This window comes from Cynocephalus volans, chromosome X, assembly GCF_027409185.1.
Source record: "Cynocephalus volans isolate mCynVol1 chromosome X, mCynVol1.pri, whole genome shotgun sequence".
NCBI classification, from domain to species: Eukaryota; Metazoa; Chordata; class Mammalia; order Dermoptera; family Cynocephalidae; genus Cynocephalus; species Cynocephalus volans.
This window is the reverse complement of record NC_084478.1, coordinates 67416694-67441783: the sequence shown is the minus strand read 5'-3', so window position 1 is coordinate 67441783 and position 25090 is coordinate 67416694. Positions and strand designations below refer to the sequence as shown.

At 39.5% G+C, this 25090-nt stretch overlaps 1 protein-coding gene across 10 annotated transcripts in view; it reads right to left on the bottom strand.

Annotated features, from left to right (window-relative positions):
• Positions 1-17351, bottom strand: part of HUWE1 (HECT, UBA and WWE domain containing E3 ubiquitin protein ligase 1) — a 149369-nt gene extending 132018 nt beyond the window's left edge. For 7 of the 10 annotated variants that reach the window (XM_063083921.1, XM_063083931.1, XM_063083928.1 and 4 more), the window contains exons 1-3: positions 17269-17351; positions 16856-17060; positions 11112-11248 (exon numbers count right to left, since the gene is read on the bottom strand). The gene's annotated coding sequence lies outside the window, so the exon portion shown is untranslated. Of the gene's footprint in view, positions 1-11111; positions 11249-14442; positions 14524-14623; positions 14804-16855; positions 17061-17268 lie in introns of those variants that run through there. The other 3 variants (XM_063083923.1, XM_063083922.1, XM_063083924.1) reach the window with 3 other exon arrangements.
• Positions 17352-25090: the final 7739 nt, after the last annotated feature.

The window sequence follows — 25090 nt, the reverse complement described above, 5'->3', positions numbered from 1 at the left end:
TAGGTTTACATGCCTTAATATATTCTGACAAAAGAAATATCTATATGGGAGGAGGAGGAGAGACCTCAGTAATGTATTTACTTCCATATATAGATTAAAAAAACAAAAAAAATTTAAAGGTAAAGACTGAGAAATACTACCGGAAGAAAAGCCAAAACGATGCAGAAGACAACAGCGTAATGAAAAGGCCTGAGAATCAGACAGACCTAGGCTTAAATTCCATTTATTAGGCTTATGATCTTAGAAAAGTTACTATACCTGAGTCAGTCACCTCTGTAAAATATACAACACAGTCTATCTCATAGGACTGTGCCTGGAAAAGAGTAAACCACAATCTGGGCCTCAAACATACATGAAATGGAAAAACAGTAACTAAGATCCCTTAAAGAACTATCTATAAATACTTGGCCTTCAGTCCAAGACAATGTTAAGTATTAAACAAACAATCTCAATTATTCTCAAAAACTAAAGAGCTAAAAGTAACCAAGCCAGTTTTCTATTTGGCACAAATTCCGAAGTTTGGTTTTTTTTTTTTTTTTTTTTTTTAATAAAAACAAACTACACTTTTCTATACAATACACTTTAAAGCTGGGCATATTTCTAAAGATCAAATAGTCTCTCCCAGGATGGAAAATAGAAGCTACTTGCTAACCATTTGGATGAAAATAAAAGTATACATGTACTTCAAACCACTACTTAAACATAAAAAGCCAAACTATAAAAGTATCAGAACACAATGAAGAGAAATATTCTTGTAATCTTGGCAGAGAAAAGGCCTTCCAAGAAAGACATGTAACCGAGAAACAATAAAAGAAAAAAAATGAGATTTTACTACATAAAAATTCCAAATCATAAACACAGAAATTATTTGCAATAGGACAGAGAAAAGGTTAATATTTCTACTATACAGAGAACTCCCAAAATTCAGTAAGGCAATCCAACTGAAAACCAAGTAAAAGAGCATGAACTTGCAATTTGCAGAGGATATAAACATTTCCTCATCCTCACTTGTAGTTAGAAAAATTTCCTCATCCTCACTTGTAGTTAATCGAAGCAAGGAGGTACTATTTCTCACTCACTAGACTGGTTAAAATCCAAAAGATCAACAACATCCCACTTCAGCAGACAGAGGTGGAGAAGAGAGCACTCACAGACACTGCTGGTGGGAATGTCAACTCAACACAGCCTTTTTGAGGGTCATTTTGGCAGTACCTGTCAAAAACTTAAGTTGATACCACCCTTTGACCCAGCAGCAATTCTACTTGTAAGATTCAACAACAGGGAATGATTAAACTATAGTAGATCCATACTTTGGACAGCAACACAGCCATTAAAAAGAAATTGAGCCATATGTGCTAACATATAAAAATATGCATAGTACATAAATGGATAAGCATAGTATGTAAATGCTAAAAGGTATAAAATAATATGTACAAATTGTTACTCTTATTTAAAACAGTTGAAAATGAAAGGGGAAAAAAGATGAGTTTAGAAAACATCACTTTAGGGCCGACCCCGTGGTGCACTCGGGAGAATGCAGCGCTGGGAGCGCAGTAGCGCTCCCACTGCGGGTTCGGATCCTATATGGGGATGGACCGGTGCGCTCACTGGCTGAGCGCGGTGCGGCTGGTCACAAAAAAAAAAAAAAAAAAAAAGTAAACATCACTTTAATTTGAAAGTTTTACAAGCAGGAAATTCAGTCCCATCTACTGCTTTATGGCATCCATATATGTATACACACGAGAACAGAGACAAATTGAACTGTCCCATGAAAGAACTCCAAATTTTTGACTTCATTTTGGAAAGTAATAACCACAGTCAAAAGAACAAAGAAACAGAGCTCTCTGAACTTTTGCCTTTCTCAAGTAATTCTTGACTCTCTTACAAAGTCTTGCCCTCCACTTTTTTGGTAACTTTCTTATGCTGGGGGGGGGCCACTTATTCTGCACTTCTATGGATGGCACCTGGTGGCACATTTAGAAATAGAGAAAAGTTCAGTTTTAAGGAAAGATATAGCATAGTGGAAACAATACTGGATTAGGTAACCTGGATTTGATGCCCAACTCCACCACTACACAGCCAAGTTACCTTGTACAAGTCATTACCCCTAAATCTGGGTCTACAAAATAAAGGAGTTTCATTAGGATAATATCAAATACAGAATCTCATCCAGCACTTCTGTTGGACATGGAGAAAACTACCATTTTAAAGCTGCTGGTAATTTATCTTGCAAGAGGTAGAGATTTGAATTCACCCATGAAGGCAGTCTACCTTTACTTTTTGAAAGCAAAAATCTAAAATGCTCTATGTAAAAGGTTGTTTTCAAGTGATGTCTGTATCTCTCCAGACTATACTTTTAAGGCTGGCCTTGCCAAGATATCTAAGGAAATATGAGGAGCAGGCACCTGGGCTCCAAATTGGGTTAACAGACTGCAAGGCACTCCAGGCTGCAGGAATCAAGCTAGCTTATGCAAAATATGGCAGCAGGTCATAGGTGTGGAGGGAGCCATCTATAGCAATGATACTGGATGTATCCAGGTTTATGCTCTTCTACAGTATTAATTTATCAAAGCTTACCCTGAGGTGCTGTAATACTGTAAATTTTCATGGATCATGTACTAAACATACCACAGTGAAAGATGCAGAACAGTCTTTCTAAAGAGCAATTTGGGCAATAAGTATCAAAAGCCTTAAATTTTTGCATTCCAGTTCTAGAAGTTTCTTAAGGAAATAAACATGAGTGTCATGAAGATTTCCCTATTAGGATACTCCGATGCTTTTTTCCTTCATTCGACTTATTTACTGAATGGTAAGATCATGAAAAACTGGGACTTAAGGGTGTGAGCACAGGGAATTGGTTAACAGAATATAATGCAGCCATTAAAAATGCTAAAGAAGTGTACATAATGACATGGACATGGAACAGGGCTCAATATATCAAATGGGAATGGCAAATTCAAAAATACCATTTCTATATTAGTTTGGAGAAAACATCTAAAACAAAAAGACATTTTGGGGACAAGTTAAGAAATCTGAATATGAACTGGACACTAGATAATATTAAGAAAAATAAATTCTATAGGTGTGATAATGGTATTGTGCTACTTACGAGATATCCTTATTCTCAAGACATGTATATCGAAGGATTTAAGGATGTGTCATCCTTCACACGCTACAAAAAAAATTAAACATACACATGTATATATAAATCCAACATGGCAAATTCTTAACAATTGTTGGATCTAGGTCATGGTACACAGGTGTTCATTGTGCTTTTTTTCCCTCAGACCTCTTAGGGATGATCATTGTGCTATTCTTTCAGCATTTTCATGTTTGAAATTTTTCATAAACTGGAAGGGAGGTAATGAATTTACATTTTTAAAAAGAGTATTTCTGAAAAAAAAAAATAGTGTTTAGGCTACACAGCATAAAGAAAGTCCCTGGAAGAATATACTGCATACCAAAATGTTAATAGTATTTATCTGAGTGGTGAGATTTCAGGAGATTTGTGTGCTTATCTGTATTTTCAACAAAAAGCCATGTTTACCTCTACACTCATGAAGAATATTACTTAAAAACAAAATCAGGAAAATGTTTTAAACAAGAGCTACAATAAGATACGCAAACAACGAAAAAAGTCCTATTCCCAAAGCATTCTTACTAAACGATTTTACAAACTCTAAAGTTCTATACAAATTTAATATTACTTAATAATGGATTTTTGTGTGGACATCAAATAGTTTTTGAATTTTTACTTACATGAGTAATTTATACCATTCTCACAGTATAAAAAAATCAAGCAATTCACGGTAATGATTGCTGGGGGGAAGGGAATGATGAGTATTAAAAAGTATTTCCCTTCTACCTGTATTACCCCCTACCCCCAGCAAAGATTTGAGGCAAAAATAAATGTTAAAAGTGATCAATTCTGGAGGGGAGGTAGGGATAGGGGTTTTTGTTGTATTACTCTCTGTACTTTTCAGTATTGCTAAAATTTCTCAGAAATAGAAATGCAAACATTACAGAAAAATCTGAAAGTTCCCCTTGACCACTCCTCCCAAATAAACTTTATCAGTTTGCTCTAGTTTTTTTAAAAACATAAATATCATCATATAGTATGCACTGTCTTGTAACTTGCCAAAACTGCCTTCAAAATAGCTGTATTAATTTATACCACTTGTGGGCATTATTGTAAGACCAGATTCTCTTTCTTTTGCCATGACTTGATATTATCAAATTATTTTTTCCCGATCTAATGATTAAAAAAAATATCATTTTAATTTGCATTTCTGATTATTACCCTGAGTACCTTTTCTTGTTATTGAACATTTTTAGTTTCCTATTCTGGGAAAAGCCTGTCCCTAATATTCTACTGAATCTTTTATTTTTTAAATGTTACTCTTATCATTAAAATGGGAACATACCAAAATGTTAATGGTGACTAAATATTGTAAGATTATAAACATCTCCCCCAAAGTATGCACACATTTTCTAGTTTTTCCTGAATTAATTCAGTGACAGAAACTAGAAAATGGTGATAAAATGTACAGAACTTTGACAAAAGCATTACTTTCAGGGTACTCTACTACAAGAGTACATAACACCCTTAAGGAGGTCACAAAATCTAGCTCAAAGAAATAAATGCATCTAAAGTAGAAGTCTTGTGAAAAAAATGAAATAATGGTTGAGGCTATTGATTTATTTGGGATATATTTAACCAACTTTATTTGTATAGTATTTTTTGAATTCATAACATATTTTTCATACATATTGTTTAACCCTAACAAAACCGTGTGATATTCTCCGATGCCCTCCTGTAGATTGCTATAGCACATTTTGTCCATTCCTCATATTATTGAACTCATCCCTTTGAGTGTGATTTACAAGTCTCTCTCCCCTAGCAGACTCTACTGTCCTCCACCCTCCAGTTGCTTATCTTTGTATTCCCAGTATGTAGCAGCAATGAATATGTCCTCAATAAATATTTGTTAAATGAATGAGATATCACCACCCTCATTTAAAAGATGAGGAAACTGGCTCGGTGATGAAGTAACATAGCCATTAAGTATTTATTTTACATAAATTATAATGGCCTTATCTTTGTACTCTATAATTTAAACATTTAAAAATACATCATCTCACTTTAATAATGCTCACAGCAAGTAGGCTTTTTGATTGTCATTTTATAAGTAAGAATGAAGATTTAGCCATACACCCTAAGCCCATTCGAATCCTAGTTTACATGAAGTACAGCTGTTTCTTTACATACTTGACTGATCACTAACTGGGTATAAGAGACTCTATGTAGCAAACATTTTTAGGGGAAGATAGAAAGGAGGAAGGGGGAAGGGAGAAGGTGGAAGGAAGGCAGTTAAAGCAACAGGACAGAGGCTATAGACCAGGTGTAAGTCCCTCTAAAAACCATAAACTGGTATTGCAGTGTCAACCGCATGGGCCACTTTGAAATCCAATCTTGGCCCAAAGGTTTTTCTTGATATTACCCTGTATTCATAGAAGACAACTGCAGGCTTTCTCACATATCAGCAGTCTCAAAGAATTGGGAGGTACACAGAATTAGAAGAGCTTTGAGAAACAATACACAGGCTATATCATGCATGGACAGTGCAGGGAAAGAAATGACGACACAAAGGAAAAGGCTAACTTTAACCATGATCTCACTCACAGTCTTTAACTGGACTGCAGTTTTCTTAAGGGCAGAGACCAAGTCTCATTCATTTTATGTCCCTAAGTCCTTGCACTTAAATATACTCATTTAAGTGCTTGTTGAACTGAATGAAGAGAGGTAAGATGTGAGAGGGAAAAGATATAATACTAATTTAAAAACTGAACAATGGTTTCCATTTTCTGAGCACTTACTATGTGCCAAACATTGTACTTTAGATATTATGTACAATGTTAAATGGGGTATTTACCTCTTTTCTACCCTACTATATAAAGTACTACTTAAGTATGGTGCTACTCAAGTATGTTAACAGTGGTGATACTGATGACTACTAGGAAGACTCATTATGGGTTACTAAGATTACAGCAGAACTCTGAACAGAAGAACCTTGAATAGTAGGGGCTGTGTAGATGGACAGAGATCAAGGCAACCAATGTAATGCACATCACCACAGAACTGGGTAAAACCTTTCAGAGGGTATGAACATGACTCCTAAGGCTTTGCAAAGTGAGAAACTACTCTGGTGGAACATTCAGTTATCACTGGCTAGAGTCTTGGGTCCAAAATGACCAAAGAACAAACCCCATCCCTCCCCACCATTGATTATCCCACAAAGATCTAAAGGGTCCAGACATGCTTTGCTAATTGGCCATCACTTCCCACCCTGACTACCCACATCTGAGCTGTTGGAAGGGTTAAGTGCAATAGTATATTAAATTACCATCTACTGATCACCTACAGTGTACTAATACCTCACATTTTCTCATTTAATTCCAATAACTGTATGAATAAGGTATTTCTCCAGATGAAACAACTGATAGGTTACGTTAATCTGCCCAAACTTACAGAACTAATTAAGTGGCCAGGCTCCAAACCCAGAAATGCCTGGGTGTCACGCTCTTTCTACTATTACCATGGCTTCTCATCAAACCTTTCCACCTAATTCTAATAAAAGGATAGGGAAAAATGAAGAGGCAGCCTGGGGAGGTTACGTGGAAAGAGAAAAGGGGGACTGGGTACAAAACTCAAAGCTACCCATGATAAAGAGGGAATTTCTTTTGACTTCACCTTTTATCTTAATTTCATTAGCTGATTCCAGGTCTGGGGCAGAAATATACAAGAATAAGCCGGAAACATCCTGACATTCCAGATAGCAAGGCAGTTACCAAAGACTACTAAGGATCATGTCAGAAGAAATCAGTAGCCAACTTCAAGAGATTCCTACTAGGCAAAAGTGGGACAATTCAAATTTCACTAAGGGTTAGAACTGCAATGTATTGAAACCCATTGCATATATACATCCATGAGTGCACAGTTATACATACATACATACATATATAAGTAACCTTTTGAGGATGACTGGGAACCAATTCATTATCACAAAAGCTGTGTTTAAAAAGAAGGAAAAAAAAATTGAGCATTTATCCTGCCCTTGCCATATGAACTGTATCACTGAGTAACCAAATAAAAGATGAGGGGAAACAAAATTATTCCAGCTAATAAATGAAAACAAAACGATAGCATTAGAATGTCACCATTTTGCAGCCTCTGATGAATTAATGAATCAAAAAAATTTAAGACATCACAACATAATTAATGTTGTGAATGAACACACACCTGCCATTACTTTTGCCAAAAGGAATGAACCCGAATTTATCAAACCTCTGAATCTAGCTGCCAATTTTCAGGAAATAGAGAGCAACACTGAGCTGGGGACTACATTCTGAGAACCACTGCAAGAGAGGATTTCAAAGCTGCTTCTAACCAAAGGCAGTACTAATCAGCTCTGAAGAGAAGTGTTTTGTTCAGAGACTGAGAAAGTAAAGTCCAAAAAGAAATAGTTAATACTCTGTGCCAACCATTGTTCTATGCCAGTGGTTCCCTGACCATCATCAGTATCACCTGGGAACTAGATGGAAATGCAAAATCTGGGGCCTCTCCCAGACCTATGTAGAATCAGATACCGTGGGCATGGGGCCCAACAATCTGTGTTTGAGCAAGTCCTCTAGGTGATTCTGATATTCCCTAAAGTTTTAGAACTAAGTACTTCACATACATTAATTCAGCGAAACTTCTCCAAAACCCTATTAGGTAGGTAACATTATCACTATTTTACAAATGAATAACTGTGGCACAAAATGGTTAAATTTGCACAAGATGACAGGCTGGTAAGAAGTGAAGTCCGAACCTGAACCCAGGGAGTCAGTGTGCTAAAAGGTTTTTCCATCTATAAGAAATCAATTGGCAGAATGCAGTAATACATAGTGGAAGTTAAAAAAACAAAAACAAACAAACAAAAAAACCCCAAACGCCAGGAGAAATATGCCTCACTATAACACAGACAGGCAAATAAGAAAATAACCATAGCAAATAATGTAATCATCAAAACAATCTTCCAAAATCATTCTAAAACATAAACAGTCACCAAATGCAATATACCCAAGCATTTCCAGAGCAATGATCTCTGGTATCTAATTATAAGGTTGTGCTAAAGGTGGTACATAAAATAATGGTAGTTATGTCCAGACTTACCAATCTTTTAAATCTGAATGATTACAGTAAAAGGTTATTCCAGAATAATTTATATATCCCTACTGTCAGTCTCTTTTAGTCACCACCTAATGACTATTGAAAAGGAAAAACTGCTTTCCTTCAAACACCTAGTATTTTAACATTCATCTAGTTCAATCAACAATCCAGACTGAATCAGATCTATAACACCAATCTCCATTTAATGATACACTCATAAGAAGCTAAAACCAATTCCAACTTTTTGTAAAATCACATTCTGGGATCAATCTATGCCACCAATTATAATTTGTAAAGCTGAATGATTAAAAACTTTTTTTTTTTTTTTTCGTGACCGGCGCTCAGCCAGGGAGTGCACCGGTCATTCTTATATAGGATCCGAAGCCGCGGCGGGAGCGTCGCCGCGCTGCTAGCACAGCACGCTACCGAGTGCGCCACGGGCTCAGCCCTGATTAAAAACTTTTTAAGGGAACTAAAAGTTGAAAATGCTCAGGGTAAAAGCCTAAACAACACTCAACAGCTGTCTTACTCATATAGAGCCACTCCTTCGCCATCTGAACGCATTTCTACAACCAGAAGACCAAGCTGGTCAACAAGTGAATCAAGTTTTAGCAATTCAACCCCTATGACACATCAAAAGGAAGGGCTTCTAAAGAATCTTAAGAGCTGAATTATCCCTGATATTAACATATATAAACATCTGGTAACCAGTCATTGAGGAAAGAAGTTAGAGAACAATAGAGCAAAACTCCAAGAGCCCAGGTGCTCTATATCAACCTAATAGATCGTTAAATCATTGTAAAGCAGCCTAATATAGTTATAGCTACACAACAGAATTCAACAACTTAATCTTACTCCAGGAGAGGTAACATGGAATGTGAAGAGCAAATATTTTCAAAGCAACCAAGTTTGGCATTTCAATAATACTTTGAACTCAGCGTTGAAAACACTGAGTGTGTGGCGGGAGGAAACCCAACAGTATTTCCACTGACAACTTGCAGCTGTTAAGAACTGTGCGAAAAACTCAAATACTGGAATGCCTACTATGTGCAAAGTTCTGTACCAATTATTTACAGTTACTCTAGTTTCATAAAGTCAGGATTAGGTTTAAGTGATCTTGTTCAAACTTCCTAACTACAGGAAAGTCGGAGGGTAAATGTTTATATTCAATGTGCTCACAACTATTTTTGTTGAATGCATGAACTTACTGCAATTTCCAAGAAACCACTTCTTTAATATTTTGTCAATTTTCAACTAGTGATTTATATCTTCATTAATGAACAAAGAATTGAAAGGCCTGAACTTATGATCCCTAGCACTTGCTATTCACATCATATTTAATCTAAATACCTCAAAAATTTCATTCATGATTACCTCTACCGTATCAGTCCTTCAACTTGAAATTACTCATATTTTAAGGGGAGGCACAGTGTCCTCTCTTTGCCCTCATTTGTGGCTAAGTCAAAAGCTGGCTAGAGCCTATGTGTCCAACTTCCATTCTCAGGTTTTGACCATGGAAGAGGCATACGGTAGATCCCAGAATGGCCAATGGTGCACAAGGAAAGTTTAAAGCACTTTCTGCTGAGAGGAACATCATTTACAGATGAGATAAAAAAAATAACAGGAAAACTACAATTGTGCATGATGGCTGAAAATCAGGATGTTAAAGTGGAAGCTCTCAAAAATTGTTTTAGTACTACCATTTCAAGAACTGTATGACAGCCAAAGGAACTCACCACTAGGTCTTAACAGCTTATACCAACGTCAAAAGAATAAAAAGCAACATTATAAGATAGTTGAGAAATATCTAAATCACCTAGGAAAATTGAAACCATACATGGAAAATCCCAAAGGCACAATCAGGTCATTATTAAGGAAACATTAGCTTCTTTCATCAAGAGTCCTACTTTTCATCTGGAGCAGTAAGCAGGGTCAAGACATAGAACTGAAGTCAGGTATCAAATCAGACTTTGCCACAGAAAAAGGAATCCATGACTAGCTATTTTAGGATAGTGCCTAGGCCAGCAGTATCAACTCCAACCGGGATACAGGAGATTACTGCCATTGTTCCTTTATAATGGATCCCCCAGGGTCTTTAACTTAGCAAGAATGGGTTAGACACCACTACCAGGCTATAATACCCAAATGTGGGGGACACTCTATGGGACAATTTCTTCAACAAATAAATCAGGGGAAAAAAAGCAAACGGAATCTGCAGATTTAAATAGACTTAAGAGCTATATCAATCCTTTGCGATAAATGAACTTTCTCTGAATCCTGATTCAAACTGTAAAAAACAAAACAAAACTGAGAAAATCAGGGAAATTTGAATACCAGTTTCATATTTGATATTTTTAAAAATCACTGTTAATTTTTTAGTTGTGATAATGGTTTCGAGATTATATTTAAAGAGCCCTTGTCTTTTAGATACAAATATTTTACAAATAAAAATAAAGACAATAGGAATTTATTTCAAAAAGACCCAGGGGAGTGGGACAGTGAATAGAAGTATAGATGAAATAGAATGGCTATAAGTTGATAACTGTTAAAGCTGGTGATGCGTACATAGAGGGATCATTATACTATCCAATTTTTGTATGTTTGAAAATTTTCATAACTCCTTAAAAAGAATTCGTTAGACATAATACCTTGCAATTTCATGTTTTGAATGATGCTAAGGGTAATTTAAAAAACCATGTACATACAGAATTCATTTAAACAGTTCCCCTTAATTCCACAATGAGCTCCACTTAAACGCAAGAAGCAACCAGTGCAACATCGGATCCAGACAATGGAAGAAACCAAAGTAGTTCAATCACAGAATGGAAACACACACCCCCCATCTCCATTTCAGGAAGTAAAATACAAATACTGCCCACAAAGACTTACAAGAACTAACCTAAAATCACAGCCAATTATACTCATCCTGGTGGGAAATCCCAACACTGCTTCAACACCTTCCCGAACCTTCCTAAACAAGTTGGTCTGCTGGTTCCTCTGGAGCACTCACTCACTCAGGTCAGGCTACTGGAGGACCTACCAAAAAAAAAGAAAAAAAAAAAAAAAAAAAAAAGGTGGGGTGAAGAGATACATGACACATTTATTAGGGTATGTAGGGTATGGGAGAATTAACCATTATATCAATGTTCAAACATAATCACAGTTATTTCTGAAGCCATAGCCCTCACTTATCAATTTGCATCTTTTAGGACTTGTTTTAAGAAGTAACTGAAGAATTCAGAACCAATAGCTGTAACAATACTTCAATCTGACACTAACAACCACCCCTGAAAACTCAACTCAGTTCTCAGCCCAAATGAAATTACAAGAGACAGTATTTAAAACAATTTTATATCCTCACTATAAATTGATACTATGGAAATTTTAAATTTTAGTGAAAAAAACTGTACACATAAAAATTATTTTTCACCTTCATAAATGCTTTTTGGCCATAATGGGAGACAAATGATAAACATCCTGGAAACAGGTTGAACTTTGCCACTGAACCTAGACAAAGGTTTTATTTGGTATTGCCACTCCTTCCTCTCTTTTCAGAGATCTACCTAGAATAAATTAAACCTTTTAGGTCTCACCTAGATTATCATTCCCAGATTTATTCTCATGCTGAATGACAACAGTCAAATTGAAGTTCAGTTAATTTGTGATCACTGCTTAACCCACTGCGAAAGGCACCAAGGCAAAATCTCAAAACAGAAAGTGATCTCCTGTCCTCTTATGAAAAAGGAGGAAATTCTTATTACCTCCAAAGCACCGCAAACTAAATAAAGCAAACCCTGAAGCTCAAAACTAGAATCTACATATAGTTATTGGATGATTGATTACCCATTGTAAATTTTCAATCCTAGTCAACTTTTCATCACTATATTCCTATTTCAACCCCCATCATCCAGCCAAGGTAATTAGAAAAAAGCACCCACTTTAATATTGGTCTAATCAAAATATTAAAAGTGAGGAAAACGATCTCCAAATTGTATGTAGTCACTTCTATTTCATAAGTACTTAGAAAATATAAAATGGCAAAAACACAACAAGAGATAGCATATTAACGAACCAGCAGTAATTCACTTTGGAACAGAAGTTTGGTATTCCAAACAACCTTTCTAAACTCTCTGACAGATCTCATCCTGCTTAGGTAAGAAAATGCCAAATAGCAAATCCCCACACTGATCTGACGGATCAAACAAATGTGGCAGGGGGAAGGCATCATGAACACTTGAAAACTAACTAGCAGAAGTCCCTTTTACCACTGTGAAATGCATGGCATCAAATTTCATTACTTTTGTAGGGTGAATGACAGAACAGACTGCCTTTGAAGGAGTGGAAGGAATGAGCAGGCAAGGGATGAGGCACCCCTTCCAAAAAGTAGAACACCAAGATATGGTTCTTGACAGGAACATTATAGCTGGTGGTCATTCCAGGATAGTAATTTTGCACTGAAATTCCTAGACTAGTAGAAGGAAAAAGTAAGAATCATGTTCAAACATCATGAACCATTAGAGATAAGAGTTTGGCCTTTGAGGAGGAAAAAATACAAAAATGATAGGTCTGGCCTAAAAACAGTGATAGAAACAAAAATTTCTTACTCTTTCTCAGGTCATAAAACTAACATGACACAGGTGCCATCTACCAGTGCATTCTTACATCAAGAAAAAGTAATGATTTATTGTGTGCCTACCTAAACCGGGCGCTTTACAAATGTTCTTACTAATTTTAGCAAGAGCCCTTTAATACATAAGCAGTACTATCCCCATTATATAGATGAAGAAACAGATTCTGAGAAGTAATTTGCTCAAGGTCATAAAGTTTGATGGGATCTCAAAGCACACAATATTTCCACCATACCAGCTGCCTCCCATGACTGGGGAATGTTTGGTGTCTCCTCAATCTATGCAACATTGGGACTAAAGGAAAACAATGCCGAACATGTAATCCACAAAGGAAACGATAGAGAATTAATTACCTATAGTAATGGTGGCACCGGGGGGAAGAGAAAATAAAGCAGAACAGGGAAATGACTGAAGGGCACGACATAATTTATCAATGCTATTTTCTAGCACATGGTGGTGGGGGGGAATGTAGTGAAGCCCGACAGGAGGGTTATCTTCTCCCTAGGGGATTCCAGTCCTGGAAAAAGAGCATGGGGGCAGGGAATAGGATTAAAAAGTGAGAGGCATGTAAGAGGTGGTTACAGCAAAAATCTCCACAGACCAAGAGGCTACAGCAACTTAGAGCAAGGCAGGGAAAAGGGGCGGTTCCCAAGCTTGCAAGGGGAATGGGGGAGGATGGAGGACACAAAGTTGGTTTACTGGAGGGTTATCCTCTTTAGCGGGGTGGGGTGGGGGGCTGTGTTAATGAGGAATGGAAGACTAACGGCCCAACGAAGATAGGCCACTAAGACTGCAATCATCTAACCACCGACCCATTCATTGTTTCATCTAAGAGCGGACTAGCAGTGTGCACAGTTGAAGAAAATAGTGCCCTGTGCCCCGATGAGGGTCACACAAGCGTGAAGAAGACCTGAGTAAACGCAAGGCTACTATGTCTTCAACTAAATGCTGGGAACGGGATGGGCTCTATTCAACGCCTGCGCCAAGGGGACCAACGCACGAGGAAGATGGGACGGGCTAGGGGACTAAGGCTAAGCACTAAATTAGAAGGACTGGGGAAAGGGGTGACAGGGAAAAGCTTTAACTACCCTCTCCCCCTTCAGTACGCTCTTCAACTATCCACGTAGATGAGGAAGATTCCACGAGACGACAGAATAAGGAGAGAAAGGGGAGGAGTACGTCAGAGACACTACAGCTTGATCCCTAAACCCTACCTCAAAGACCACGGCAGTTAGGGAAGTAGAGCCCATCTCTAACTCAAGAAAAACTAGGGGATTCATCTGGGTCGTCGCAGGGACTGAGAACGGAGGCGCACCCGCAAAAAAGGCAGGGGGAGGGGACCAGTCGTCGTTGGTTGGTCCCGTCTCTCCCACCGTCCAATCTAACCCCCAACCACACTCCCCAACGAACCACCCTCCCAATCCGCCCACTGCGGCGGCAACGGAGGCGGTAACCGATCGGTGGGGCAAAGGAGGGCCCACACGCGGCCGAGGCCCGGGAAATGGTGTCGCCTCAACCGACTAGAAATGGGGTGGTCTTCATCTCAGGTCCGATTTACCGGCAACTAAGCGTTTCGCCAACCGTCACCTTAACGTGGGGTACCTGAGAGGCCTCACAAACGCAGATAGCCAACACCTCAGTCCCGGGTCCTGACCGGACAGACATCAGCCTCCGCCGCCATCTTAACAGCGGGCGGACCGACCCTAGTCACTGCCCCCCCCAACCCCGAGCTACCTCCGCCAACGGATCCCACGAGGACGTAACCGCTCCCGCGAGAACTAACCGGCTAAGAACAGCACGAGCCGAAGACGTTGCCGCCGCCTCCGCGGCTGCTGCAGTAAGTAGCCCAACCGCTGCCGCCTCCGCGCGATCCCGCGAGAACCTCTACCGGATGGGAAAAGCTCGAGCCCAGCCCTTGCCAGACCCCTCCTCCCACCAAAGTCGAAGTCGCTACAGCTCCGCTTCCACCCTTCGCGAAGCGAAAAGCAAATGACGCACAACCTCTCGAAGCACCGAGGGGCGGAACCAAACGGCAGCCGCTCGCTCCCGCTTGCGCTGAGAACTATCGCGATATTACGCTTTAGCGTCGGCAAGACCTCCGAACTTCACTGCAGAATGCCGCCCGCGCCTCGCCTTTAGGAACCACGAGATCTCGCGAGACCTGCTGCACGCTCCTAAAAAGGAGAGAGGCGGGGCTTCATGAAAATGACTGGAAGTTTTTCGGGGGGGGCGGGGGGGAAGGGAGGAACCTCCCGTCCTGCAGGGATCTAGCCTACCACGAGGTTTCCGACCCACTGCGGAGCTGGCTGCCAAACCTCGCGATGACACAGCTCAGCGCCAAATCTCGGCCATGTCCTGAAAACTGCCTCCGCCCCCTATCTAGGTGTCTAGAGCCTAGTACTTGAGGAAAATTTAAAAAGTCAACCTGTTTATTCTCACGCTTCCGGGCAGGACTGTACCAATTAGCCAGACTCCATTCTGGAAGGGGAGCAGTGGATTCCCTATTGTTACCTGCCTCCAGGAATGACATATTATCCAGAACTAACACATAAAAGACGTTCAATCTCACAATAAGCACGCAAATGCAAATGAAAACAATGACATAACATTCTTTACCCCTTAGATCGAAAAAAAATTTTTGAAGACCTATTATATGCAGACTCTTTCCCTCGCCGCACTGCAGGCTAAGGTGAATCCATCTTAATCTTACTAAAGGCTCACACCCTTAGTTATGGCTCCAAAGCCACTAATTCTAACTAATGAAGTTTTACCCTGGCATAACCAAAAAGATCCAATAAAGTGGTTTTCTCCAAACAAAGGAGTCTGCCCTCAAAGGAAAATTCAAGCTGGGGGGGGGGGGTGCTTGAAGCTTTTAATATGGCAGTTTTTCCACGTCTAGCCAAATGTTTCTCCAATAAATCTTGGGATCCAATCTGACTCGATTTGTGGGCTTTTCCATTCTAATGCATTGTTCTGTCCGTTCTAATATAAATATCGTTCCTTTAGAGTACATGTTAATAGCTAGTAGTACAAATACCCACATCTTTACTTATCTTTTAAAATATTTTCTCGGTTATTCCTAGCCATTTTTTCCCCCGATGAACTGTAGAATCATATTAAGTTCCGAAAACTTGGTGTATTTATTGAAATTGCATCAATTGTATAAATCGACAGAGGAAAAATAGATATCACTACAAAATTGAACCTTCTTATCCAGAAGCATGGAATTCGTTCTCCATTTATGCAAACGTTCTTTTATTATATTTCTCAATAAAGTTTTTTAGTTTACTTCTAGTTATTTTTATTCTGTTTTTTTTGCTATTGCGAATGGGATATTTTTAGTATTAAATTTTCAAAATGCTTACTGCTTACAAATAGGAAGACTATTGATATGTGCCTATTTACTTTTGGAATCCTACAAATAAAAATATGTTCAATTTCACTAGTAATCAGGGAAATGCAAATGAAAACAATGACGTACGATTTTTTCCCCTTTAAATTGGCTAAAATTACAAAGATCGATAATAATTCGCGTTGACACAACTGTGGAAAATAGGCACTCTCGCACAACATTGGGGAGTGTAAATTAGTATAGTCTTTTGGAAGGCAATTTGGACAAATCTATCAAAATTCAAACTGTATATACAGTCTGGCCCAGCGATTACTAAGAATTTCTCCTACAGAAATACTCATACATGTGCATGAAATATATACACAAACCCATTCATTATAGCATTGCTTGTAAAAGCCCCCTCCCCCCGAAAAAGCCAAACAAGCCAATATACATTCAATCGGGAAATGGTTAAACTGTAGTACAATCATACAATGCAGCTGTTTAGAACTGAGATAAATCTGAATTTCCTGATACAGAAAGATCTACAAGACAGAATGTTAAATTTTTAAAAAGCAATTAGGTAGCAGAAATGAATGTGTGTGTGTAGTACCATTTAGATACCAAAACATACATATACAATGCCTAGTAGTTACCCGCGAAGCCTGCCTGCCTGCCCCTCACCTTCCCTCTCCTCTAAGGCCGCCTTCCTCGAATCCGTGAGAAAAACGCCGAAGGCCCAGCCTCTACTCCCTCTCTAGGGCCACTTGGTCATGGCTAATGCCGGTACCTCGCGTCCCCTCTGTCGGCCACTCTCTCGCCACGCAGCCGGCCGCTGTCCCGCTGCCCCCGAAGATGCGGCTAGCTCTCCGCTGGCGCCGGCCGAGGCCTGGGGGAGGCGAGAGGAGGCGGGGTTCAGCGAGGGTTGGGGCAGGCCGGCCGGCCCCTCCACCAGCCTTTCCCACAGGCTCCCAAAGGCCGCCACCTCCGCGCCTCCGCGCAGGGTCCCGTGAGAACTACCCCCCCACACATCCGCGAGGAGCCGAGGGCGACCGCGATATCAGAGCCCGCCCCCCAGCCCGGGGGTAGACGCTCACCTCGGCCGCAATGGCTCCGCGGGGCCCACAGGAGCTTGCGGGGTGCGCGGCCCTGCTTCAGCCCTGCTCCCCTCGCTCGCCCTCCGTCGAAAGCCTCCCCTTCCAGTTCGGCTCACGCTAGATTTGAAGCTCCACCCACCGCACAGAAAACCCGCCCCTGTCCCTTGGGAGGGCGCTCCCTCCGCTGTGAAGCCCGGTCCCCTGCGGGGTACCGCTCCTGAGGTACTTAACGGCCCAATAAATGCAACCGCAGGGGATAGTAGGGTCGCTAAGGAACTGGGGTTTGATTCGAGGCGCGGTGAAAGCTGCTGAAGGGGACATGATTTGATTTGAGATACGTTTAAAAATTAACGACCTCTCAAGCTGCCTTGTGAAGAATGGGGGGCGGGGGGGCAAGAGGGCAAGCCGGGACAGAGTGCGGAGGGCGGGAGACGACTAGGACGCCGACCACGGTGACTTCACACGGGCAAACCCTTAAAACACTTCAGGCACATAGTAAGCCTTCAATAAGCATTCTCTTTCTTTTTCTCCTTGGTATTATTTTGGGGTGGCAGTGCGATTGGCAAGGAGCCTATAAGAGGATCTGCATCTGTAAATGCGTAGGAATAAAAAGGACTTGGTAGATGCCCCTATTAACCGTGCTTCATCTGGGTGGTGGGCGGAATGAGACTGGGCGGGGTTCTGATTTGCAACTCTAGATACTTCGATAAGGTTTGAGTTTTTAACAAAAAATATGTATTAGTTTGGTATTTTAAAGTATGAGGACAAAAGTACTATCCAAAGAACTCGAGACATAGAGGAAATAAAAACTGTAATTATATCCTCCAGAGCAGTGGGAATCTGCTGAATGAATCCAGTCCCTCCCTTCCCGCAATATGCACTTGCACATAAGAATTTGTATACAATCTCAGGAGATGTACTGAGGCCCCTTTGAGATAGACTGTCTCATTAAATATTCTTACAATATTATTTTTACTAGGTGAATGTTATTCCATTGTAAGGCTAATTATTTCTTAAACCAAGGCCCTATGTTTAGATCTTTCTGTCATAAGAAATATAGGCATGAACTTCGATGTTATTAAATGTTTGCCTGTTTCTAAGATTTCTTTTCATGGAGAAATTTGTAGAAATGCAGTAGCTAGGGTCAAAAGGTCACTCCTCCCCAAAACATAAAACAAACCTTCTAGAACAGTTGTAACAACATATAGTCCCACCAGAAACATACGATAATTCCAGTTAATTCCGATATTCCCATACCTTCACCAATATTGCTATTATAATTCTCCAAAACCATTTCAATGTAATAAGCCCTTCGATTTTAATTCCAATATTTCACAACATCGGCTTTTTTTTTCTTCTTTTTTTGACAGCTGGCTGGTACGGGGATAGGAACCCTTGATTTTGGTCTTAACATCGTGCTCTAACCAACTGAACTAACCGGCCAGACCAGCGTCTGCTTTCATTGTAATAACCCATGGCCTCTACTCCTAATTCTAACCCCTACCTTTCTACTGTTAATTCCTAGGCCCTACCAAGTCTAGTTCCCTACTCCTAATTCTAAAATCCCACATACCCCACATTAGCTTTAATTGCAATCTGCAGCCGCCTCTATTTCCCTTGCTAACTCCACTCCTCTGGTTCTAATTCCAACCAATACCACCCCGCTACAAGCATGCGCGCACCCTCCCCCTGTTTTTATTTTTCTTGTTGGAGAGTATTAAGAAGATATATGAAAACATAAAGAAAATAGCAAAGGAAAAAATTTGTAATCCCACCACTCAAAGAGGACCAGTATTAATGTTTTGGGTGTATGTTCTCCCAGCGTTTTCCTATGTATTATATATGTTATTTATAGTTCTAAACAAGAATATTATCATAGCATGTTATTATTTAATAACCTGGTGAATATTTTTCATGTCATTAAATATTTGTCCATAACATTTTAATGGCAACATGAAGCATTCTTTTCTTTAGCATCTTTTCTATAGCATAATTAACTTCAGTTTTGTTCTTTTTTCATTTAAAAAATATTTTTCTAGTTACACATGAATGCATTATTGTAAAACAAGCAATGCAGATAAAGTTCCTCTTACATTCATGTACACAAATAAGAATACTAGCTTTGTTTTGTGCTTTCATTTTTAAAAATATAAATAGCATCCTATTTTATGTATTGTTCTGTTAATTGCTTTAATCACAATATAGCTAGAAGATCTTTCCATGTCAGCATATATAAATCTACCTTTAATTTTACTTACTGTATAGTATTCCACTGAATGAGTGTATTATAGTTTACCATTCACTTATTAGTAAACATATGTTGTTTTCAGCCTTTTACTATTACAGTGCTTTTTTTTTCTTTACTATTAACTGTGCTGCAATGAAAATCCTTGTACTGTACATGCTTTTTTGTGCATATGCTAAACTATTCCTGTAAGGTGAATTATGAAGAAATGGAATAGCTGGATCAAAGACAGCACATTTTGTAATTTTAATACATAATGCCAAATTGCCATTTAGAAAGACTATTTCAGTTTACAACTCCGCCAGCAGTAAATAAGAATAACCATTTTCCTAAAAATTCTTACCCACACTGGATATTAATCAATCATTTTAATATTTTGTCAGTGTAATGGGTGGAAAATGTCTCATTATTAGCATTTCCCTGATTATTAGCAAGGTCAAGGAATGTTTTCTTATGTTACTTGGCCATTTGTCTTATTTTGTGACCTGCCTGTTCATATCTTTTATCTATTTTACAATTGAAAAATTTGTGGGATTATTGAATTATGTAGTCTGGATATAAATCTTTGTGACTTTTTTTTTTTTTTTTTTTGCAGACTTTTGCTTATTTTTAAATTTTGTTTATGGGGTCTTTTGGGGTGTAGATATTTTAAATGTTGATGTATTCAAATTTCTCAGTAGTTTCTTTTATGGCTTTTGCAGTTTGAATCTTGCAGAAGGCTTCCCTACTTCAAGATTAGAAACATTTTCCTGTATTTCCTGGTAATACTTTAGAATGTTTTAGGTTTAGTTCTTTAATTCATCTGGAATTTTTGGGGTGAACATTTTTCAAAATCATTAAATATTCCTACAATTTAAGTATAACTTTAATAGATGAATATTATTCCATTGTAATACTAATTACTTATTAGTATTTTTCATAAGGCTTTAAACATTTATTGAACAATCATTCTTTCCCTTTAACAAAAACCAAATTCTTAAGTATATATGTGGGTTTGAATGTAAATTATCTATTCAATAGTCCTAAAATCCATACTAGCACCAATACCAAACTATTTTAAGTACTTGAGCTTTAAGTTATATTTTCATATCTTCTAGGACAAGCCCCCTTTTTCCCCCCGAAAATTACATGACTATTCTCATCCATTTTCTATTTCAGATGAATTTTAAAATTAGCTTTTTAAGTTCTATAAAAATTCCTATTGGGCTTTTTTCTTTCTTTCTTTCTTTCTTTTTTTTTTGGTGGCTGCACTCAAATGAGTACAGAATATTATATTTGACAAACCAATCTTCTATTGCCACGTATTTATGTTGTATCTAATCGTCCACTATCATAAGCAACTATGTGAAGTACATTTAGAAAAGTCTTTGGTTGCCACTATGATTGTTTAACTACAATAAATTTCAATAAGTCAAAGCATAAACACATTTGAAGAAGGGTTGATAGGTATTGCCCAATTTACTTTGAGAATGATTTTTACAAACACACTCCCATGGGGCATATGGGTGTGTCAATTCCCTATCCCACTGCATGACTGGGTCATTAATGGTTTTGAGCCTTTGAAAATTTGATAGGCTCAAAACAGATCTCATATCTCATTGTTCTGCTGATGTAATGTGTTTTGTATGTTTTTTATTGTTGCATAACAAATTACCACAAATTCAGCAGCTTGAAACAACATCCATTAATTTTCTCAGTTGTGTAGGTCTGAAGTCCTGGTGGGGTTGGTTGCGTTCTCTGCTTAAGGTCTCACAATGCCAAAATCAAGGTGTCACTAGATTAGGCTTTCATCTGGAAGCTCCGGGGAACAATTTACTCCTTCCAAGCTCATTCAGGTTGTTGATAGAATTTAATTGCTTTTTGTTGTAGGACTGTGGTCTCCCATTTCCTTACTGGCTGTCAGATGAAGAGCTGCTCTCAGCTTCTAGAGACCACCCACATTTTTCTTCACGTGGCCCCTTCCATCTTCAAGCCAGCACGTTGAATCCTTCTCTTACTTCAAATCTCTCTGACTTCTCCTGCCATTAGCCTGAGAAAACTCCCTCCTTTTAAAAGGTTCATGTGATTAGATTAGGATCATTGGGACAATGCAGAATAATCTCCCTATTTTAAAGAGAATTGATTAGTGGCCTTAATTACATCTGCAAAATCCCTTTTGCCAGGTACCGTAACATAATCACAGGCATATCTCATTACATTCACAGTCCCAAAAATTAGGGTGGGAAATCTTGGGGGGGCCATTTTAGGATTTTGCCTACCACAGTTCTGTTTTCCCTTTTTCAAACAACTACATGAGTGCATTCTAGTGGTAAAAGATTCAAATATCACAGAAGTACTGTATGTGGAACAAAACATGAAAGCTGCTTTCACCCTTCCCCTCACTATCACCCCTACTTAGAAGTAGCCCTCAATGTTTTTTGTGCATAGTGGGAAGTGTTTTTGTAACCGGCCACCCTACTTTCCTTCCTTATCAATTGTAATAGTTTTTGTATTCATTCTCTTTGGTTTTCCAGGTGGATGCTGATAGCATCTGCAAATAATGATTTCCTCTTCTTATCATATTTATAATTCCTATTGCGTTTACTTGACATGTTGTTTTACTTAAAAATGTTCAACAGTAGAAACAACAGTGGGCATCTTTGTCTTCTAGTTTGACGAAACTTCTAGTGCAATGTTACCAAAACTGATGTTCTAGATGATAAGAGATTTTTAGGGAGGAAGAAAGTGAGGGATGGCCATTGGGTAGGCATCAACAGTGTGGACCATGCAAAAAACAGTGAGGATGATGTTGCTTCTAGAAACGCTGAAATTTCCAGACAAGAACAGAATTTGGATCCAGCACTGCAGAGCAGGCTTTGCTGTGCTACCACTCCAGGGGTCAGAATCCCAAGCAGTCAGGTGGAGTTGTGCCTCTCTGAGAAACCACAACCCAAAACCTCTTTTCCGGCTGGCCCAACATTACTTGTGTCTGATACCAGAGTTGCTCCTTAGAAAGCTATGATCGGTCTACATCTGCCCATCTTGTTCACAACAACAACAAAAGCAAAAACAAAGAGCAAAAAAATCCACTAGACATGCCAAATTAGGCACATCCAGTCAGCTTGCCATGGTGACTGACTCTGTGGCCTGTAGCAGCAACTTTCAAATGCTTTTGAGCTTGATTCACAGAATAAGAAACATAATTGACATCACAAATCAGTACACACACACGTGTTGCACACACACACATCTGAAAACAATGTTTCACAAAACAGTATTTACCTTTACTATGTGAATACACTACATTTTTAAAAGTATTTCTTTTTTTCATTTTCTATGCATTTTTTAAACGTTGATTTTGTCCCACTAAATTAATTTCACAACCCACCAATGCTTTATGACCTACAGTTTGGAAAGAACTGCCTTTAGGGGTAAGATGTAATAGTTTCCAATTCCAGAGGCCTTTCGTGGCCACCAGTAGCCCCATGTGGAATGTTCTAGCTCCCTTCGTATCTGCTTTAAGACTTGAGCCAGAACAATACTTCTGCAACCTTATCATTTTCCTCATCATCTTCCCTGACCTCAGAGCTCTGGTCTTCTAAATCAGCCATCTTAGCAGTGAGAAGGCCAGAGGGCCTCCAGGCTGTGCATGGAGCCTGAGTTGCCCTAGCAACATTCGGCTATAATTGACCTCCCCAGGCACCTGCTCCAGCCTAGCCTGCTTCTCTGCACTACGGGTTATGGCCCCCTCTTCTTCTGCCTTTCTAACAATTTTCGCCATCCTCGTTACATAGACAGATGTCTCCTCATTCCTCCCCATCTGGATGGTCAGATTCTTGGCACATACCTCCACTCTGAAATGATTAAACACTCACAGTGATGGATGATTTGCATTTCTTTTAGATCACAAACGATCTCTAGTGCTGGCCAATTTAACTCAGAGATCACAAACTCAAATGCAGGCAGGGGCTAAGCAGGTCATACAAAAGCCTAGATGGGGACTGTACCCTGTCCCAAAAGAAACAGTCGCTACTCCATTCACAGCTGATTTTTCCATACAGGAATGCACATCCACATGGCCAGAATCTTTGAACTTTTCCAGAGAAGCCACAAAATCTGGGTTTTTATATGAACTCTACCAATTTTTACATACTGGCAAGTAATTTTTTAAATATTTTTGAAAATTTTTATGGGCCTAATCAAACACATCTGTGGATTGGATCTGTACAGCAGACTACCAGCTTGCAAGCTCTGTTTTAAGCTCTCTTTTATCCTGTCTTGCATTTGGACTTGATGTCCTATGCGATCTGAGGCCAACAAAAACAAAAACAATAACTGGCCTTAAATTAGCTCTAAGGTTTTCTGCCTCCCAGATGGTCACAGTAATTAGGCAAGACTCTTAAGAGGTGTTCATGGGGCAAAGCCAGTTGGTTCCACTGTCTTTATTGGGCACCAGGGCACCCAATTCTACCTATTATTCTGTTCCACTTTGTTCCAATCATGCAGTGAGAATGTAAGGCCAGCTGCTGGAGAAAGCCCTGACCTTTTGGCCCTTCCCTTGGTTCCTCCCTTTGATCATGTCTATCGGTTAGATGACACTTCCCTTTCTCGTATTCCTACCTGTCATGAAATAGAAACTTCTGCCCTTTCAGAAATATTGGGAAGACAGCTTTCGAGCAGCCCCTCCCCACCTTCTTTCACACCCCATCCCCTCCCCACAGAGACTCCAAAATGTAACTGAGTGCTTGTTGCTCAGCCCCTGCTGAGCTCCCTACTCTCTCTTTTTTGGAGCTCCCTTGCCCACAGGACACTTGTGTTCTCCTCACTGCCTCTCCATGTGATCAGCCTATGAGGGTGGGGGTGTCTGCAGGTGGAAGAGAACCTTTTCTGTGAATGACAGGGTGAGGGTCTGCTCTGCAGACCCATCCATCCCCTCAGGAGCATGCAAATGTTTAGGCTTGGGATGAACGAGTTAGAAACCTGATTCAGACTGCAGGCCACAGGCCTATTTTCCAAATCAGTCTTGTCAACAATACATCTCGATATTCTGATCCCTCTTTGACTCCTGTGTCTATTTTTCAATTAGTTCAGAATTCAGGGGAGAGAGTGGTGTGATTATAAAACCTTTAGAGAGACCCCATGGTGTATGGGTGGGAAAACCTCAAGAAATGGATCCAATGACTGGCATTTGAGGGAGGCAGTTCTCTTTGTGGGAGTGTGGTGACTGGTGTGCACAAGTGTTGTGGCTCCTTTTTTTTTTTTTTTCTGTAAGAGCAGGACTTAGAAAGCACTGGCCATGTGCATCATTGGCTTTGGGAGTTTGCAGCAGTTTATATGATGACTGGTGTCTGCTGGCACGTAACTGCTTTTCATAGACAGCAGCCTCGTAAAGCACAGGCCCTACAGGTTTTTGACATTACAACTGTGGCTGGTGTCTAAAAGCAGGTGGGCCCATGTAGACCCTAAGTAAGAACAGACTGTGTGTGCTTTTGTGGCTGAAGCAGGCATTAGAGTATCAAGCAAAGAAATATGGCAGAAGGAGAAGTCAGAGAGATTCCAAGGGTAAGATGTAGAGGCCATGTGCAAGGATGGGAGAGA